The following is a 7,582-nucleotide window of genomic DNA, read 5'->3' as shown; positions in this document are numbered from 1 at the left end:
TAAATATAGGCCTGTTTTATTTTGTACACTCTATTAGTTATTTATTAACTTGTAGATGATCATTTGTTTCACATCTGGAGCAAAACCTACCAACCTGATTGCAAGGTTGGTAACTAGCTAGCTTATTCACAAGCCGTTTCGTTATTTTAAGTTATGGATAACTTAAACCCCAATAGATTTAGAACAAAAGAAACTTGTCAATTGTTGTAAATAAGTCTGAGTCTGATTTGTCTTTTAAGAAAATTCTGCAGGGACATTTATTAATAAAATAAAATTGCTGACTTCTTATTGGCTTTATTTTTATTATTATTTAAGTACGTTACACATAAACTAAAATAGAAAAAAATGGAATTTTTGCACTACTTATCTAGTTGGCCCACCTCTTAAAAAATTTGAAAATACAATATAGTTTTGTAAAAATTATATTAAAGTTCGGCACAAAATTTTATTTATTTACTTATGTATTTACGCAAATTTTAAAAATGAAATTCTAAAAACTTGTAAATAGGACAATCAATAAAATATATATCATTTGGATAATAATTACTAAATTACTAAATAATCTATATAAGTTACATATCACATTCGTAATTTTGTGATAAAGAAAAGCAAATGATATAAGCAATATCAATTTGACGTATAAAATTTGACATAAATATTATTTTCTTACAAAAAAAGAAAATTTAAATCACAAATCTTAACATAAAAATTTATGAGAAAGTACGAGTACATTAGCCAGTGTAGGTACTTATGCGCGAGTGTATTCTAGAAATAAAAATATGCAAAATTAAAACCCAAACCCAAAGATAAAATTTTGGTATTTGTCTAAATGCTTCTTATAAAAAATACCTATTATACAGTGTAAAGATATGCAATATAAAATTTACATTTACAGAGAGCATCTAGCTACATCCATACTACGCTCTGAAATTGCTCAGCCATGATATTGTACGTTTCTCTACGCTTCTCTTTCTTTGAACCTTTCCCTACGTAATTTATTGGAGCGTGGAACAAAGTATTCTTATTTTCAGGTTTTGATTTTATTAAAAATTTCTTTGATTGTAGGGTATTCTGCCCACGATATTTTTGGACATATCTTCTATACACTCACAACTCAGATGATGTCAGTTTTTTCATTGATGTCGTATTTAAGATCTAGGCTTTCATTCCATAAAACAAGGAGAAAACATAGAACCTCGCCAGCCACCTAAGAGTTACTTAATGCTAGTTCGGACTATGCTAGTATTTTAGTCTAGTACCGGGTAATTTAGTAATTAAGTACGCACGACTGCCCAAAAACCGTTCGCACTTTTTCGAGTACAGTTTACAAGTAAGTTTTCTTTGCTAGGTAAACAACCTACAACGCAATAAAGTAAATAAACTGATAACTCTATTCGTAACAATTATTTTAGAAGAAATGGATCGGGAAATTTGTGTGATTAATAAAAAGAAGCTATGGATACGAAAATGGATCGATAGAGGAGCTAAACACTAGGAATAATCCATTGCCTTTTGAAAGACTTAGCATTGAAAGATCCCAAAGAATACTTAGATAGTTTTAGAATGTTTGAAAGTTTTGTAAATGCTATAGCGGGATAAAATGGTAAAATCTTCACTCGGATTGAATTTTGTTTGTGGTAGTTTAAAAAATGTTTTGGTAATAATCAAGTTCTGCTCGTGATAAAATGGTAATAGACGGTCCCCTTTCTTAATGCCATTTCTCAAAACATAGTTTCGTGAACCACTTTCCACTTTGCCCCTTTTCAATCTTTGCATTGAGGTCCCATAGGAGTATAGTGGTATGCGCTTAAATAAAATTCAGTTTGGCGTAAGGTATCACTAACTTTAATATAATTACTTTTTCTGAGATGAGGAAAAATATCTGATCTGATCTAATATATTTTTTATTACATATTTCAGCCACGCCATATCTGTGTTACTTATTCTAGCTACCTGGATAATATACTGCGGCTTAAGCTCATGAAGAACAACCAGTTTAACCTGTTGGTTTCCTGAATGATGTTGTGAATCCTACCAAGCTTGAATATTCCAAGTTCCAGATCTAGTGTTGGACAGTCTTATTTTCTATTTTGCATTTTCCTGACAAGAAATTTGCTGATTAATGAGCTATAAGCACGAGCACAATGATGATTGTGTTAGTGATATCCATAAGCATCTTTAATATAGTGGTTCTTCCTTGTCATCTACATCCTTATGTCGTTAACTAAATGTTTGGTTATTCCTCCTTTGGGGCTAATTTCTCAACTACTGGATAAAAAAGGTATCCTGCCACTTACCAACTCATCCGTCCGAAGCCGCTGGTCAGTAAGTGGGGGATTGCTTATACCGATAATCACCTGACATTAAAGATAATCCAACATTTTAAGCTAAACCTAAATATATAATATACAGTATTAAATATATTATATAAAAAGTGTTCAACGACTTACGGTTTTAACGGCAGGTGGTAGTAAGTTGTACTGTACTGGTTGTAGCTGTAGATCAGCTAGATTTTTGCAGTGCACATTTTCCTTATTTAAATCTGATCATATTCAGAGACTACATCATATATTGAGGATATCGTTAATAATATATCGGATTCATGAGTATAAGAAATGTTGCGTACGGTCTATGTCTGGGATAATTATCTAAAGAAGAATATTAAGGTATAATAATAATAATTATATCATAGTCGAGGTTCCGGCGCAAATTTTACGCATCTTTAATCCTATTTCAGATAACTAGTCGATCCGCAGTAGCCCAGAGTTAACCGACGGCTTTACGTGTCCTCGCTATCTTAACCGCTGACCTACGATTATAACAAAATATTAATCTAGTAATTAAAAAAACATAAAATCAGCTCCAGTTTGTTTTTATTTTTTTTTATTTTTGTGCAGAAATTAAGTACTACAACAAATAAGGAAAGTCAAAGATCAAACGGGTTATTTTCCTTATTGCCTTATTGTCACATAGCTTTGAAATTATGTCGAAATACTAATTATTCTATGTTTAAACAAAATTAAATATGCAATAAACATATAATTTTATAAATAAATAATTGACAAATGGTGAATATTTTTGTTTGTGGTTTTAAAAATATAACTTTAAGTAACTTTATTCTGTGATATTTATTATGCGTACTTCTCTCATTTTGTAAATACTTTAAATATCAAGTTGTGGACGATAAATTGTGTGATAATTTAGTATTGTGTATATAATGTTTAATGTAGTGTACCTATACAGAATATCCCTAGAATCTAACTCAAGCTATTTTATTATAGAGTATATTTATTTTTGTGCGAGCACTAATACTTAAACTACCGCAAAGTATTTTATATATAATAGTTTAATGTATTTTTCTACTTTTCAGTTTTTGTTAAAAGTTTTTAAAATATTTTAATAAATATTTTTTTTTTTTTGAAAACCTGTTAAGTCAATAATCTAAAAAGCGCACAAAGGTTATACTACATTATTTTGCATATATTACATCAATATTAAAAAATGAAACCTTTTATGTATGTAGTTTGGTTTTGTTAAATTATTTATAGAAACTAAGTTTTTCTACGTCTACTAATCTATTAATAAGATTTTTATATAAGTATTTACAGTCGTAATCGTATAGTTTGAAAATACAAACTCACCAAACGTTTTAACTCATTCTAACGCGGAATATGTGATATTAAAGATGTAGCACCCATTACACATTAAAATATTTTCATATTATGAGAAAATAAAGGATTTACATGTATATATAAGTAGGGTAAGGTTTCCTAATTTGGACCACTTTTCAAATATCTATTGTATTACACATGTTAATAAATATTTCAAAATTTTATCATAAAAATCATTCATTAAATACTGTTTATATTCCAAAAAATCACAAATAATAGATACATTGTAGTTTATAATATTTTATTTTTCAATTAAAATAAATATAAACAAAAGTCCAATTTGAAATCCCGGCATCTTTAATTGGACCATTAGCGCCCTAAATTGGGCCGATGTTAAAACCTATATTAGTTTTACAATTTGAACAATGAAATATCTTAGCCCTTAGCGATACATTGGCACATTGTGCATGAAATTAAATTTTACATTTAAGACATTGGATTATTTTTCTTCGACTGATTCAGACTTGCATATTTCACAATACTAGCTGTCAGATTTAGCTACAGTTAATTAGCTACTTTTTTTTCACAACCAATTTTTAACAATTTTAAAGTAGTTACCGATTTTACTTAAGGTGATGCTTCCTCTTGGGATTCATGGTTAGAGTTTGATGCACTGGCAAACATCATTGAAGCTGCAAAATCAGTCTCTTTAAAAACATTTTTATCTATAGGCCAAATACCATTAGCATAAAAAGCATTCTGTACATTTCTCACTATTGCAGCAAGTCCATAAGCTTCTTCAATTATCATGGAAACTTGAAACATTGATACAGTCGACCCACGTTACTCCGCAACCATTGTCCATAAACATCGCTACCGATATATCCAGTATCGCTAATAGTAACAATGCTGTTAGGCGAAGCACCTATTGAAAGTGTCTCTTGAAAACGTTTCCTCTTAAAAATTATCATAAGTAGTACAAACTGCCCATGCAGTTTGTACTACTTATGATAATTAGCACAACAAACCACAGTAGTATTTACTTCTCTCTTTCGACTAGAAATGCTCCTAATTTGATGTTTTCCCTTCTTGGATAATATTTTCTGACATGGCCGTTGTACCGGTTGAGTAGCCTGTCTCATAGTCTCATATTGACGTTGAACATACGTTTAGCGGTCAATTTTTCCTCTTCACAAATTCTTTGTAAAATTTCATAGAATTTTTCAACTCGTGCTTTGCTAAATCCTGCAGTCCTTGCCATTGATGTTTTCTCCGGCTGTCGTAACGATATTTCTTTGTGTCTTGACATAAGGTCATAATACCACTTCTTACCTGCCATACTGGCAGGCAAGTTGTGTTTCAAATTGTTTCTTTGCTCTTTGAAAATCAAAATATACCAAGCCAATTCTGCTTCAACTTCTTTACTAAATACAGTAAACCTACCCATTGTTTTTATTGCATTATTTGCCTGTTTGTTTTTCTCTTTGAAATATCTTTTTAGTGTAGTTTAAGCTACTCTAAAATTAGCGAAAAGCGGAAATAGCACTGCTTAAATCTTTTGTGCTTCACTTGCCGTATTTACCACGTGATGACATTGTGAAATAAAAAATTAATCTATCAAGAACTAAATGAAACTGCTTTAATTTACAATACGGTTGCCTAAATGGGACCGGTTCAATTTAGAAGCCAACTGCTGGTCCAATTTAGGAAACCTTGTTCTTAAGGTAAACAGTATCAAATTTGACCCACAGCTGCACATGTGTTAAAAACAGGTTCCGTGTAGTTCTAAGTTGGTATTAACGGATAGCACCACTTGTCGGTGCGCTCAAATCTGCAAAGGTCCAATTTAGGAGCCAGTCCAATATAATATGTGACTCTACCCCATATTAAATGACCAGTCTTAAAATAATTTCGTTTGTATTTGGATAGATACTGCAATGATAAAAAGTAAATAAAATCCTTCTATATTAATACATTTGTCAACTTTTTGAGTCATGCTGCGAATAAGGTGATAAATATCTTCTTGAGAAACTCTAGTTGATTACATAAATTCTGCCCTATGTGACGCAAATAGATTATCAAGTGAGAGAATGGATCCCATCGTGTATGTATTGTATGGTACCGTTTTTAAATAAAACGGGCGGTTCTAATTTATATAAATATATTTATTTATAAGTTAACAGCACAATTATATTTTACCTACTCTACTTAGCTAATATCGGAGCTATTTATACATAAAAGTTATTATGTACTAGAATATTCTGGAGTAATCCACCTTTAATTCGTTTGTTTGACGGGTCGATCTCTCCCGCGCTCGATACATCTCTGAAAGCTTCTCGTCGTATCGAGATGCAACCGTTATATGGGCTACGTCGAATGCATGTTCGTAACACTGCTCTCCTCTTAGATCTGAGCGTCCCGATCAGCAACTCCATATGTAGGCCCAGGATGGCGGAATCTACAGGACTCTCCAGCTTTGCATAAACTCTTAAAAAAGAAATAACAGTCAACTGTCTTTGAAGGACACGACCTGTTCGGATTATTGCAGCAAACAGTAATTCGTACGCCGGTTTCTCGGAAGATTATTCAAGCACGCTTTTGACAATCGTCCAATCCAGATTTACTAGTGCATGGCCTATCTTCTTCTTCTTCTTAGAGTGGCGTCTTCCTACGGAGGTTGACAATCATAATGGTTGTTTTTATTTTTAAACCTGCTGCTCTAAACAAATCAATCGATCTGCATTGATACCAATCACGTAGATTCTTCAAACATGAGTTCTGCCTATCTTGGGAAAGGCCAAATTCTCGATGTCATAATTGCACCCGATTCTCTTCAAATTAGTTAAAGCACGCCATTCATCCTCGTAGCTTGCCCTGTCTGTATACGACCTTCTGGTCACCATATACAGCAAAGTTCGAGGACCATTTTCTGATCTCAGTACTCTTCCAACTTTAGGCTGCTGAGTTAACTCGTCCAAACGACCGAACTTCTTATAAAATACGGATGAGATTCCTTTAGTTATCTCAAGATCTTGGGTAACACAGTGGGCTAGAGAGACGTTATGCGGAACACTGAAGAGATCCTTCTGAACTTTATGATTGCCAACCTCCGTAGGGAGACGGCACTGTAAAAAGAAGAAGAACTTCTGTGTTCACGCCGAATATAGTACTCTTTGTCTCTGCGTAATTTGACATAAATCAAAGTAAGCTTGGTCGCCGGTCATCTTTGATCTTATCTTGAAGGGTTCGTGCTTCTTCTGTTTCATTTGAGCCAGCATATGATGCAAGACGATTTATGTGAACTACTTTTGGTTTACCTTTCGGCAACTTCTTAATTCGGTATAATACGTCATTAATTCTCTTTTTAATTTTATACGGATATTGATTTTTCATTCTATCACTGGCTAATTGGATGTGTTGTCGGGCAAGTTCATGAATGTTGTTCATTCTTCAACTTCAGGCGGTCGACATAATCTTCGTTTCCAACATGTTCTTCAGAAGGTCTGCAGCCAAACTCTAGGTCGCAGGGCAAACGAATTTCACGACCTAACATCAGGCAGGTTGGAGTCTGGCCTGAAGTTTCATTTACGGCCAAGCGGTATACCATTAGAAATAAATGAATGTGCTGGTCCCAAACCTCTTTGATATTCTGATACAACTTTGGACAGGTGTTTACTCATCGTTCGGTTCATCCTCTCGACCATTCCATTTGATTTAGGATGCAGGGGTGTCGTTCTGGTCTCATTGACACCAATCAATTTACAAACGGTTTGGAAAAGGTTTGACTCGAAGTTTCACCTTTGGTCGAAGTGGATCTCCAAGGGAACAAATCAGCTAAAGAATTTTTTAACAATACCTCTGCACCAGTAGCAGCTTCTTGATTTGATATCCTATAGGCCTCAGTTCATTTCGTAAAATAATCCATGGCTACCAGGATATATTTATTTATCATTCGTCTCTGAAAGTGGACC

The sequence above is a fragment of the Diabrotica undecimpunctata genome, chromosome 7 (genome assembly GCF_040954645.1).
Source record: "Diabrotica undecimpunctata isolate CICGRU chromosome 7, icDiaUnde3, whole genome shotgun sequence".
Taxonomy (NCBI): Eukaryota; Metazoa; Arthropoda; class Insecta; order Coleoptera; family Chrysomelidae; genus Diabrotica; species Diabrotica undecimpunctata.
This window is presented reverse-complemented; position numbering follows the sequence as displayed.